Below are 14550 nucleotides of genomic sequence, written 5' to 3' on the forward strand. Positions count from 1 at the left end.
GTTGTACAATATATCCTTGTTGCTTATCTATTTTATATGTAATGGTTTGTATCTACTAATCCTGTATCTCTTTCTTCCCCTCCCCACTTCCATCTCTCCGCTGGTAACCACTAGTTTATATCTGTGAATCTGTTTCTGTTTTGCTATATACATTCATTTTATTTTTTTAGTTTCCACATATAAGTGATATCATAGAGTATTTGTCTTTGAGTTATTTCACTAAGCATAATAATCTCTAGGTCCATCCATGCTGCTGCAAGTGGCAGAATTTCATTCTTTTTTATGGCTAACATTATATATATGTACCACATCTTTTTAAGTCACTCATGTGTTGATGGACACTTGGTTTGCTTCCATATCTTGGCTATTGTAAATAGTGCTGCTAAGAACATCAGGGTGCATGTATCTTTTCGAATTAGTGTTTTTGTTTTTTTCTGGATATACACCCAGGAGTGGAATTACTGGATCGTATGGTAGTCTTTTTGTTTTGTTTTGTTTTTGTTTTTGCTTTTTTGGCTGTGTTGGGTCTTCATTGCTGCATGAGGGCTTTCTCTAGCTATGGCAAGCAGGGGCTACTCTTCGTTGTGGTGTGTGGGCTTCTCAGTGTGGTGGCTTCTCTTGTTGTGGAGCACAGGCTCTATGGCACTCGGGCTTCTTCAGTAGTTGTGGCGCACAGGCTCAGTTTTTGTGACACATGGGTTTCGTTGCTCTGCAGCATGTGGGATCTTTCCAGACCAGGGATCCAACCCCATGTCCCCTGCATTGGCAGGTAGATTCTTAACCAATGAGCCACCAGGGGAGTCCCATATGATGGTTCTATTTTCAGTTTTTTTAAGAACCTCCATCCTGTTTTCCATAGTGGCTGCACCAATTTACATTCCCGCCAACAGTGTATGAAGGTTCCTTTTTCTCCACAACCTCACCAGCATTTGCTATTTGTGGACTTTTTGATGATAGTCATTTTGACAAGTGTGAGGTGATATCTCATTGTAGTTTTTTTTTCCAGATCTTTATTGGAGTATAATCACCTTATTATTGTAGCTTTGATTTGCATTTTGCAATTAGATGTTGAGCATCTTTTCATGCTCCTCTCAGCCACCTGTATGTCTTTGGAAAAATGTCTATTCAGGTCTTCTGTCAATTTTTTAAAATAAATAACTTTATTTATTTATTTATTGGCTGCATTGAGTCTTCGTTGCTGCATGGGCTTTCTCTAGTTGCGGCAAGCAGGGGCTAGCTACTCTTCATTGTAGTGCGCAGGCTCCTTATTGTGGTGGCTTTTCTTGTTGTGGAGCACAGGCTCTAGGTATGTGGGCTTCAGTAGTTGTGCCACACGGGCTCAACAGTTGTGGCTCGCAAGCTCTAAAGCACAGGCTCAATAGTTGTGGCGCATGGGTTCATTGCTCTGCAGCATGTGGGATCTTCCTGGAGCAGGGATCGAACCTGTGTCCCCTGCATTGGCAGGTAGATTCTTAACCACTGAGCCACCAGGGAAGTCCCTTCTGTCAATTTTTTGATTGGGTTTTTTTTTTTTTATATTAAGTTGTATGAGCTGCTTCTATGTGGGAAGACATTCAGGAGTCTTTCTGAAACCTTGAAAATGTGGGCCGAGCGATGGGATTCAGAATGTCCTGCTTGAGCAGTGGAGGAGCTGAGGGTGCGGGGCATGGAGACTATGGGGGCATAGGCAGAGGATTGGCCCTCTCTGGGGGCGCAGCCCCTTTCTCACTTGCACACCTCATATCACCCTGTTTGGCCCTGGAGGATGGCTGGTTAGCCAGAGACAGGTAAGATTCCTCAGGGGAGGAACAACCTAAGACAGGCACAGCCGCAGAGGGGCCAACAGGGGTAGGGCACAGACCCTTCCTCATATCACCCTGTTTGGCCCTGGAGGATGACTGGTTAGCCAAAGATGGGTAAGATTCCTCAGGGGAGGAACAACCTAAGACAGGCACAGTCGCAGAGGGGCCAACAGGGGTGGGGCACAGACCCTTAATCCTACTGAGAGAGGTCTCCTGCCCCCAGGGCTGTTTTGCTCTCCACGCCCAGCTCAAATCCGCACCATGCTCGGATCCGCACCTACTCAAATCGGACCCAGGAGGCAAACAAAGATCATTGCCCCAGTCATGTGAGGCCTTTGATTGTTTATGGGATTAACCTGGGAGTGTTAGCCAAGAACGAAATAAAAGCAACGTGGGATGAATCAGCAAGGCTCTTGATCCTAGAGGTCTTGAGTCCCCCGGTCCCATCTTTCTCTTCAGTCTGTGTCTGTGTTTTCTTCAAGCTTGCGGCACCCGTCACTCACCTCGAGTCGCCGAGCTGGTCTCGGCACTTCTATATTTTGGATATTAATCCTTTGTCAGTCATATCATTTACAAATACTTTCTCCCATTCTGCAGGTTGTCTGTTCAAAGTATCATGCATCAGTGTTCACACTGCTATATATAAAATAGATAACCAACAAGGACCTACTGTATAGCACAGGGAACACTGCTCAATATTCTGTGATAACCTAAATGGGAAAAGAATTTGAGAAAGAATATACACGTGTATGTATAACTGTACACCTGAAACAAACACAACATCGTTAATCAACTATGCTTCAATATAAAATAAAAAATTTTTAAAAAGTTTCATGCATCAGGAAATACTTTCACAAAACTCATTTAAAAGTTGTCTGTACATTTCTTTTGAAACTTTCACCAAATTTGGATGCTGAAAATTATAGGCCTTTTCAATTTCATTCCATTCAGGTACAGAACATAAATGTGGCCAATTCAATTTTTATTCAATTTGATAGGAGCTCTATCAAAATTTTAAGTGTCTTCTCACAAGTCAAGATATCCCAAAGCACAATTACAGAATTTCACAATTAAATCCTATTCATTACTTACCATAATTGTTCCAATCATTTTTAAGGGATACATTTGAATGCCTTCTTGTTTTTACTAACTGCAATTTGCTGAAAGCTTCAAAAGCCAAAGGGATTTTTTTAGGATTCTATTTGTTGAATATTTTCATTAAATATTTCCAACTGATGTTGAATAAAATAACATCAAATTCAGAGAACTCCTTTATAAAAAGTTCAGTACCACCGTAGGACACCTAGGTGGACTAAGAAAGTGGTTCTTCAAAAGCACAAACATTTCTAACATCTGACTGATGATAGAGGGCAAAGACAGAAAGCACATGCTGAGTTTTTATTTCTTATTTTGGATATTCAACATAAATTTTGTCACATACAAAAACAATTGTTCAGATACTAATTGTGTTTATAGAAAAAAAATTATTTGTAAATTTGACACTATAGCTTCTCTTTCAATAGGTATAATATTGCAGCTTATTTGGATGCAGTTATCATTTGTATGTGGACTATAACCAATCCCAAGGATGCTACTGCTCTATAGATTTCTTAATGGAGTCAGACACTATTTTTACGATGACATTTTCCTCTGTTAAAATTTGTGTTTGTCTTATCACCAACAACAAAAAAATTATCTTCAATGTTAAACTTTGTTACTAAACTTGCAATAGCATTTACAATGTTGGCAAATGTTTCACCTTCATCAAAACTAACTTCCAAAATTGTTATTTGGAAAATTCCCTGGTGATCCAATTGTTAGGACTTGGCGCTTTCAGTGCTGGGGGCCCAGGTTCAATCCCTGGTTGGGGAATTAAGATCCCACAAGCTATGTGGCGCGGCAAAAAAAAAAAAAAAAAAAATCAAAATTGTTATTTGATTCCAAGCATTGAATGAAATAATTGAACCATTATTAATTTAGCTTCTATTGGAAGCAGCTGAAGGCACTGATATAAAGTTGGTGTCACAGAACTGTTTGGCTAATTCAGTCAACACCTTCACGACTACTGCTTCACTTTTCATACATGCACAAGGACATTTATTTTCTTTTAATTAATTAATTAATTAACTTATTTATTTTATTTTTGGCTGTGTTGGTTCTTCATTGCTGCGTGTGGGCTTTCTCTAGTTGCAGCGAGCAGGGGCTACTCTTCATTGTGGTGCATGGGCTTCTCATTGCGGTGGCTTCTCTTGTTGCAGAGCACAGGCTCTAGGCTCACAGGCTTCAGTAGTTGTGGCTCACGGGCTCTAGAGTGCAGGCTCGGTAGTGGTGGCGCGTGGGCTTAGTTGCTCCGCAGCATGTGGCATCTTCCCAGACCAGGGCTCGAACCTGTGTCCCCTGCATTGGCAGGTAAATTCTTAACCACTGTGCCACCGGGGAAGTCCCCACAAAGACATTTAGAGTAAAAAGTGAGCATAATGATTTTAGGACAACCATTTGATATACATGACAAGTCAAAGTCATGCTGCACAGAGTTATATGTAAAACTTCTATATCTGCATGTGTGATCCTTGAGCCCGTTATTAGGAAAACTACATACCAACTTCTGAAGTAGATGGTGATGCTTCTTTAGCAGGTAGGTATCTTCTGGTTTCTGTGCAGTCAGTTATATCAGTGTGGCCTCCACGGATGGTAAACATCAATAGACATTTTGTGTGAGCTACATATATGTCATCAAATTCAGTGCCTAGATTTTTATAAACACATACTTTCATTTACTTGTGCTCATTACTTCTGAGGATTTATTGCAAAATAGAAAAGCATTACCAATCAATAAAATACAGTTGTAGATTTATACTATGCATAAATTACACAACCACTGTTGCAAGAATGTTCAGACTGCTCTCTATATATACTGTCTGGCAGGACTGCTTAGCTTCTGTTTCCGACACATCTTTATTGTACACCTAACCTGTAATTTCCCACATCTCCCATTGACCCTGCTGACTAGTAAACTGACAGCTTCTGCAACTCATATCTGGAACTTGCAGGCAAGGGAACAACTGGCCAGTGTACAGGTAGCAGGCAGCTGGACAGTGTCAAATATGTCCTCCACCACTACCTGAAACCTGAGGTTAATAGCTGTCCCTGGCTGCTGTGATCTGGGCATGTTTCCTTTTATCCATCATGGGGAGATTAACTATGCTTATCTAGAAAGGGTTAGAAAAAGAGATGGATTATCACTGGTTGTTGTTCAGATTTGCAGGTCCGAAAGTTGTAATTTGCATAAAAAGCAATGTGGATGCCTATTAAACATGCGGATTCCTGGGTCTAACCCCAGAGATTCTGATTGAGCAGAATGGTGTAGGGGCGTGCGTCTGGGAATTTAACAAGCATCCCAAGTGATGAGAAACATTTTTGTGAGGCCAGATTGATTTCTGGGGCAGCCCTAGGCTAAGAGTTACTCTGCCTCTAGCCCTTCCTGCTCCTCATCCTAACTTTGCCTTGCTTCCATGCTATATAAAACCCTGCCAATCGCACAGGAACCATTTGGCAATAGCCTGATTGATCTCCTTTCCTCTTGGGGAGAGCAAACTTTGCTCTTACTGCACATGTACAAGTGTCTGGTGCACAGACATTTCAACTCACTTTTCCTACTCTCCTCTATCAAGGGATGACTGCCAATTCTCTTCCTTAACATGTTGAGATATGCTTGGAATGCAGTGTTCTGAACAATCAGTAGTTTGGTATATGTTACTGTGAGCTGGTTTACCCCTCAATGTGGTGGACACAGAGAACACACCCTCATGATCCTCATTCAAGGAAGGACCTGCTGCCCAGCTGCAGAGACTGTGCTCAGACCCTAGCTGTCAGCCACTTCAGGGTCGGCCTCCACGTCAGGTCATGAGGTCATGCTCTTGCCGGGCAGCCTGCTTCCGGTGATTGAGAGAGAGGTGGATAAAGGCCTGGCCTTGTCAGCCCATTGTGGAAAAACTTTTCCAGGCAATACTCACTCCAGCCCTCTCTATGGGGTTGGCCATGGCTTTGTTAGGTTAGCATCACTGTTCAACTTCTCCCTCTGCCCAATCCTGCCTCCCACAACTTCCTTTCAGATATTGATCTCTAAACATCTTGTACAGGACTTCCCAGGTGGCACAGTGGTTAAGAATCCGTCTGCCATGCAGGGGACACAGGTTCGATCCCTGGTCCAGGAAGATCCCACATGCCACAGAGCAACAAAGCCCGTTCGCCACAACTACTGAGTCTGCACTCTAGAGCCCAAGAGCCACAACTACTGAAGCCCATGCGCCCTAAAGCCCCTGCTCCCTAAAGCCCCTGCTCCGTAACAAGAGAAGCCACCGCACTGAGAAATCTGCACGCCTCAATGAAGAGTAGCCCTCACCCACCGCAACTAGAGAAAGCCCTGTGCGGCAAAGAAGACCCAATACAGCCCAAAGTTAAAAATTAATTAATTAATTAAAAAACTTGTACCCCCAATTCCACTTCAGCATCTGCTTCTGGAAAACCCAAGCCATGACACCCCACTTCTTGCCCTCACAGAAACTACGCTAAAGTACATAAAGTCCAGGGCAGCACTTAAGTGCAAACTTACATGCTGCCTGGCAGCTCAGCACCTGGTGACACAATCTGGGTCCCCCTCATGATGCTTCCTTGTGTCCTGGCCTGTAGCCACAGGAAAGGCCGCAGGCATTGCATTGGGGGATGTGAAGCAGGGAAAGCTTCATGGAATGGACTGGATTTGAGGTGAACATTTCAAAGTAAGGAGAGAAAAGGGGGAAGAGAACTAATATCCACTGAGTATCTCAGTCTCGGGCTCTCTGCTAGGAACTTGCTTTATTTCATTAATGCTCTGCACACGATACTATGGGGTAGGTGGTTCCTCCACCAATAATAAAATAAAAATAGGTACCATTGATCAAGTGCAGTACTCACTATGTATCAGGTACTGTTTCGAGCCTTCCCATTCATTATTATCTCATTTATACCATAAAAGTCTTCAAGGCATGGGAAGCTTTCAGATTTTGAAGACATTCATCAGACTCCCAGCCTCTAATACCAGAGTTCCACGGATTTCACTTAGGATCAACTTTTGTGATAATCATCCTCCCAGCAATTCCGCAGGAATTTACTATGAAAAAGCAGTCCAGATTTGAGGCCCATCTAGAGTCGGGGCTCCAGCCGAATGATCCCGCTTTCTGCTCCTCCTCTGCTGACTCTGATTCACTTAGGACTCTGTGAGGGAACTGAGGCTTAGAGAAAATAAGAGACTCACTTCTACTCACATAGCTAGCGAATAGCAGAGTTCTGAGCTCAGACCTGGGTCAGACTGACTCCTTAGCCTGATTCCTGACTTTGGTACTGTTACCTCCTACTGGTCTGTATGTTTTCTTTTCTGTTTTTATTTGGTTTTGAGGCACGGTGGCTTTGTGTTTTCTTAGGTGTCACAGCCCTTGTAAATAAAACACTAATGAAATATCCTCATTTAGGAAAAACTTTGCAAATAAAAGCATGTGCCTATATTTACAGAAATTTGAGGCTTTAAAATAAGTAACAGGGACTTCCCTGGTGGCACAGTGGTTAAGAATCTGTGTGCCAATGCAGGGGACAAGGGTTCGAGCCCTGGTCCGGGAAGATCCTACATGCTACAGAGCAACTAAGCCTGTGCGCCACAACTACTGAGCCTGCACTCTGGAGCCCGCCAGCCACAACTATTGAGCACATGTGTCACAACTACTGAAGCCTGTGCACCTAGAGCCCATACTGTGCAGCAAGAGAAGCCACTGCAATGAGAAGCCCTCGCACCACAATGAAGAGTAGTCCCCACTCACCGCAACTAGAGAAAGCCCACATGCAGCAAGAAAGACCCAATGCAGCCAATAAATTAAAATAAATTAAAATAAAATTTTAAAAAATAAGTAACAATTAACTCACCAAAAAGGGCAATCGATATTAACTTTTTTACCACTCAGTGACATAGATAAAAGAAATATAGTTTTGCATTTTATCAGTTACAGGCATACCTCATTTTCTTGTACTTCTCAGATTTTGCGTCTTTTACAAATTGAAGGTTTGTGCAAACCTACATCAAGAAATTTATTGGTGCCATTTTTCCAAAAGTAATTAATTCACTTCTTGTTTTTGTCACATTTTGGTAATTGTCACAATATTTCCATTTTTTAATTATTATATTTGTTATGGTGATGTGTGATCAGTAATCTTTGACGTTACTATTGTAATTGTTTTGGGGCACCACAAACAGTGCCCATATAAGACAGAGAACTTAATGGATTGTTGAAATGACAACAAAGGATTTAGAATATTACATAAACAGTTGATAAAGCAGCAGGGTTTGAGACTATTGACTCAGTGCACAAAGAACGTCATCTGCCATTTCACTAAACAAAGGATGTTGTGGTCATAAAGACATCAGTCACTGCAGCCACCCCCAACGGTGCACCCTGAGAGGATTCAGGATGGAGACAAACTGGATACTGGCCCTAGATAGTTGAGGTGCACATCGAAGGAATAATTTCAATGACTCTTGAATCTTCCCACACATAGAAAAGCACTAAAATCATTAACTTGAGATGGCTGCTTTTCTGTGATTAGCAGTAATCTTTTGCTGTTCGACTACATGTTTTTGTTTTTTTACAGCAAAAACTCGTGTGTGTGTGTGTGTGTGTGTGTGTGTGTCTTACATCTCCTCCCTTACCTCTTTGAAACAGTCCCTCAGAGCTATTTGAGAGTCTGTATCCTGGGCTATAGTCCTCAGAAAGTCCGCCGAATAAAACATAACTCTCAACTTTTATGTTGTGCTTTTTTTTTTTCAGTTGACAACTCTAATTTTGAAAGAAGTTCTATGTGGGTAAAATGCTATCAAACAGCATTGCATGCTATAGAGAATTCATTCGTGAAAGGAAAAGTCAATCTATTCGGCAAACTTCATTTTTGTCTCATTTTAAGAAATTGCCATAGCCATCTAGGCTTCAGCAACCACCACCCTGATCAGTCAGCAGCCATCAACATGGAAACAAGACCCTCCACCAGCAAAGAGATTAGGACTTGCTGAAGGCTCTGATGGTTAGCAATTTTTAGCAATAAAGTGTTTTAAAATAGGTATGTACATTGTTTCAGACACAGTGCTGTTGCACACTTAACAGACTACAATGTAATGTAAACATAACTTTTATATGAACTGGGAAACCAAAAAATTCGTGTCACTCACTGTGTTGCAGTGTTCTGGAACCGAACCTACAATATCTATGAGGTATGCCCATACTTACATAGACTTGATTACCATTTATTAGTTAATCCTCTGACTGTGTTCCTTTTAAACAGCTTATTGAAGCATAACTGACATTCAATAAACTGCACATATTTAAAATGTACAATTTGATAGGCTCTGACATACGCATATGCACGAAACAGTTGCGGTGTTTCTTTCTGTCGAAGTCATCTATAGCCACCCCAGGAGAGGCGCCAGGTTTTGGTGCAGATTCTTGAGGCCATAAAGGATGCCAGGTAACTAAGTGCGCTGGAAAAAGACTTCAGAGCAAGTACTGTCGGCGAACCCAGAAGCACCAACTTTATACATAAAGGACTGCCGCACTTTATTGTTCTTTTTCTCCGAGAGGCGGTGATTAACTGGTAAGAATTGCAGGCTGCTGTTGGCGCCAAAGCCAAGAATAAAGCAGCATCACACTGCAAAAACAAACTGCGTTTAAAGGCTAGGCCTCCAGGGGGAGAAATCTCCTGGAGGAATGCCTGGAAAGCGACAAAGCCTCCGGAGTCACTAGCTCAAAGTACAATAGTCGCTTTGCTGAGCAAGGTCTCCTTAACCGATGGCAGCAAGCGCGGCCGCCCACAGCTGCAACCGGCCCTCCGAAGGTACCAAACGCAGGAGATACAAAAAGCCAACGTTTCGCCCAGATCGATGTGTTCCTGTTCCTGAAACGCTGACCCACATGTCCAAAGGCGCGCCGGGAGGGCCAAGATCCCCTTCCTTCCGCCACCCTTCTCCCTCTGGCTCGGCCTTGTCCACCCGCCCGAGGATCCAAAGCATAGAAACCCACTCTCCCTGCGCTTGTAACAATATCAAGAGAGGGTGGATTGGGGAGGGAGGCAACCACTTCTGGTTAAGTTTCGTTTTTATTAAAAACTTCACGTGACTGCCCGACTCTTGACTCAGCGATTTCTCCAAGCAGCCTCCTTTAATGTATTGGTTTGTCATCACCGCCGTCACCTTTTTTGTATAGTCCTACTTACCAGCTTTGAACTTTTATAGGGAAGTCTCCCGTTGAATACAAAGAACGAATAAATCACGGGTTAAATTCATTTAACCAATTCACTTGAAACCGGCAAATGATCACTTGACACAGAAGCAACTGCCACACATTTTCTTGAAAAGATCTTTAAAAGTTCCCCCCTCCCTTAGTTATCAGATTATTATAGAGCTATTTTTAAGCAAATGGGGGATTTATATAAAGACTTGATAAATGTCCAGGAATCCCTCCCCCCGCCCCCGCAGGCACACCCCAGCAGTGTCAATTCTGAAAAGTTTTGTGTGAATTGAATTTTTAGAACTCAAACCTTGATTTTTTTTTAAAGTTTATTTTAATCTTTACGATAAAAATACTACACTTATAGAAAATGTGGACAATCAGACAATTGAAAAGACAAAAAGGAAGTTCTTTACAATCTCAACACTCAGAAGCAATCCCTGTTAATAATTTGGTGTCTTTCCTTACAGGCTTTTTATTATGGGTTTAAAAAAATCATTGTAATTATACAATTTTGTTTCCAATTTCTTTTCCCTCATTACAGTATTTGCATTTTTCCATTGTATTAAGAACATAACTTTTAATGACCCTTTGATAGTCCATTGTATGAATGTAACATGCTTCACTTAATCCTCCATTTTGAAACACACAGGTTCAATGTTTTCAATTGAGCAAACTATTTGAAATAGCCCTGTGGTAAATTCTTTCTGTGAAGTGAGGCATCCTTTGAAATGTAAATAACCACTCCCAGATCAAATCTACCTTTATAAGAGTAAGTGCAGAAAACTCTTCTTCCCTTCTAGATTCTTTGGCTGGTCTAATAATTAAGTTGACATAAGACATATTAACAGGAGAAAAACAATTTTAATTATGTTTAATTACATATGTACAGAAGTCCCACAAAGAAAATGAAGAGTCCCGGGCAGTCAAGGTTCTTGAGGCTTCTGTACCTTCCTGAGCTAAGGAGAAGGGGATGGAGTCTGGGGCTTCAAAGAGGCAGAAGACAATTCACAGGAAGATGGGAAGAGAAAATGTTTAGTAAACAAATGTTTGCCATGCCATGCAAGGGAGTCTTTCTGATATAAAATTTCCCTGTAATAGCTCTCTTCCTGGTACAGGCCCCCTACCTCAATTCTTCTAGGCAGTTAAGGGGAGGCAAAAAGCTTTTCCTGAGTCTACTGGGGTTTAATTGCCTTCATTTCAAAACAATACACATGCCAAAGTGGCATTTTGGGGTGGTGTGTTCTGCTCCCCCTCGGAAGTTTTTGAGTTCTCATTTTTTGGGTTTGCTTAAGGTAATACACACCTGAACTTTTTTTTTTTTTTGAACACACGGCATGCAGTTATCTCAGTTCCCCAACCAGAGAGGGAACTCGTGCCCCCTGCAGTAGAAGCGCAGAGCCCTCACCACTGGACCACCAAGGAAGTCCTCTTTTTTTTTTTTAAAGTTTGGGAGTTGTTTGAGGTTTTCTTACAAATATACGTTTGAAAAATCCCCCAAACTGTTGCTCTAAGCATCTTTTGTGTTTTATCCAAAACACTTCAACGCCATGTATATCCATGAGTATCTACATCAGGGACAGCAGTGATTTAACTCTCTTCCCACTCGTTCTTTTCCACTGAGTAGAGGAGAGAAACTTGGAGAGAATAGGCAAGCACTAGCACGGCGATTAGGGGTGAGGAGGAGGTGAGATAAGGACTGAGCGCCTGGGGACTAGAGGGAAGTAAGAGTGTACTTGTCCTCAGGTGTTTATAGCCTGGCCAGTCAAAATGAAATCAAACGTGTATGCAATATTGGGCAGGCAGATTCTAGGTCACACAAGGTCTTATTCTTTCATAGCCCTACCCTGTGATCTGGCCTAGTGTCAGCACAGGGAAGAGAGTAAATCCATTCCTTCAACAATAGTTACTGAGTATCTCCTATGTGCCCGGCACTGTTCTTGGTGCTTAGGATCTATCAGTGAACAGGAAAGACACAAATCCTGCATTTTGTGTCATTAGCATTTTAATGGGGGAAGACAGACCCTAAACAATAAACATAATAATAAATAAATTGTATTTTATGTTAGGAGGAGATAGGTGCTATGAAAAAAATGGGCAGGAAAAGGGAGTTTGAAAGTGCATGAGTGTGTGGGGGGGTGTGGGGGGGGTGTAGGGGTGTTTCAGTGTTAAATAAAGTAGTGAAGATAGGCTTCATTAAGAAAGTGACAGGTAAGCAAAGACTTGAAAGAAGTGAGAGAGCCATCTGAGGGAAGACTATTCCAGGCAGGGTAGGGGAGGGATAAATTAGGAATTTGGGATTAACAGATACACACTACCCTATATAAAATAGATAAACAACAAGGACCTACTGTATAGCACATGGAACTATATTCAATATCTTGTAATAACCTACAATGGAAAAGAATCTGAAAAAGAAAATATGTGTATATATGAATCACTTTGCTGTACACTTGAAACATTGTAAATCAACTGTACTTCAATAAAAAATAAACTAAAAAAAAAAAGGTTGTTCCAGGCAGAGAAAACAGTCAGTGTTAAGGCCCTGGTGGTCCAGTGGACAAGACTCCGCGCTCCCAACGCAGGGGTCCAGGTTCCATCCCTGGGCGGGGAACTAAGATCCCACATGCGTGCTGCAACTAAGAAGCCCGCATGTCTCAACTAAGACCCAGCACAGCCTAAATAAATAAATAAATATTTAAAAATAAAATAAAATAAAATAATTGTTTAAAAAAAAAAGGCCCCAGGGTGTGACTGTACGTGAGGAACAGCAAGGCTGCTAACACCGGTGGAGAGGAGCAGAGCGTCTTGCTTAAATGAGTAAATGGCTAGACAAGATGTTAGCAAGAATGCAAAAAACCCTACCCATACTGCAAGTTGAAGGTATGAGTACTTGAGCAGCTGCTGAGTTGGGAAGTAGCTATCAGATGAAGATGGTTCTAGGTAGATTTCCTGGAACTTGAGTGGCAGAAGGGAGGGGGGGTGGGGAGAGGGCAAGGAAAACAGAGCCAGGGCCTCAAACTGCACCACAATCATTGTCCAGATGTGCAGATTTCCAGAGGGCTAGATGAGAAACCAAACTCTTTACTGAGACCATTTTAATATCTTACTGTTAGAAACTCTTCCTTCCTACTGGAATGAATCCTGGCTCCTGACTTCAAACTAATCTTCCTATTTTCTCTCCAGAGCTGTCCTCCTTCTTCCCTGTGTTCGCCCTGTAGGACTTTGAAGACAGCTGCCTTGTTAGGACTTCTGTTCTCCGGCCTGAGCAAGTCCCCGTGGGGAGATCTCCTAGTTCCTCTCCATGCTGGTCTTCCTTTCTTGGAGGCTCTCTAGTTTAATGTTCAGAAACTGTGGTACCTAGAACTGGATCTATGACTGGGGGTCAGAGTCCACAGGGATATCACCTCTTTTGATTGAGTTTTCTACCTAAGTGGTCCAAGCTTGCACTTTACACCTTCCTTTTTCTTTTTGAGTCACACTGTTGACTCACATTGAGTTTGTCAGTAATAAGAACCTGCAGATCTTTTTCATAAAAGTTTTCACCAAGTATGGTCTCTTTCATCCTGTACTTGTGAAATAGACTAAAAACAAACGAAAAAGTTTAGTTTTATCTCCCTGGTTTAGACCCACTGTACCAGTCTGTTCTACATTGTTAGAAATATTGATGCCTTTGAATCTGAGTCATCAGAGTAGCTCGGTCTCCTAGATTTGGATCATTTGCAAAGTTTATGACCACTTAATTTTAAGGAAAATGTTCCTATCATTTAAAACACAATTTTCTTTTTTCTTTTCCATACTTATACTCACTTCTAACGCATTGGAAATTAGCACTGTCACTCGATGTGAATCATTAAATACTGAACAAATCTTGGTGGGTTTTTTTCCCCTTTCTTTAGAGCAGAGAACTATGATTGCTTTTCCCGTATCTGACTTATAACAGCTACAGATTAATTTTCTGCCAAAAGTGTATTTTTAAGCAAGTAAATGGATCACAGACTTTTCTAGATATATTTTCATTTAGAACAGAGTTTCTCAAAATGTATCCCATAGACCAAATACGTCTGAATCACCTGGCTATTTTCTAAAAATGCAGATCCCTGGGCCACAACCAGACTCTTAGATTCTCTGGTAGTGAGGCTCAGAAATTATCATTTGACGTAAAGCACAGGTTATTCTTATGGACACTAGAATTTAAGAGCCCTGCTTTAGGACTTTCACGAAGTGATCTATAGCAGTGGGTCTGAACCCTAGCTGTATATGAGAATCACGCAGAGACCTTTTAAAACCTATGACACCCAGACCACATCTGGAATTAAGTCAGAATCCTTGGAGGTGGGACCCTAGCATCTGTATGTTTTAAAAAGTTCCTCAGGTAGTTCTAATGTGCAGTCATTATTGAGAAACACCGCTTTTTTAAAGTATAGTTGGTTGAGAAACACTGATTT

Source organism: Hippopotamus amphibius, chromosome X (assembly GCF_030028045.1).
Source record: "Hippopotamus amphibius kiboko isolate mHipAmp2 chromosome X, mHipAmp2.hap2, whole genome shotgun sequence".
In the NCBI taxonomy this organism is placed as follows: Eukaryota; Metazoa; Chordata; class Mammalia; order Artiodactyla; family Hippopotamidae; genus Hippopotamus; species Hippopotamus amphibius.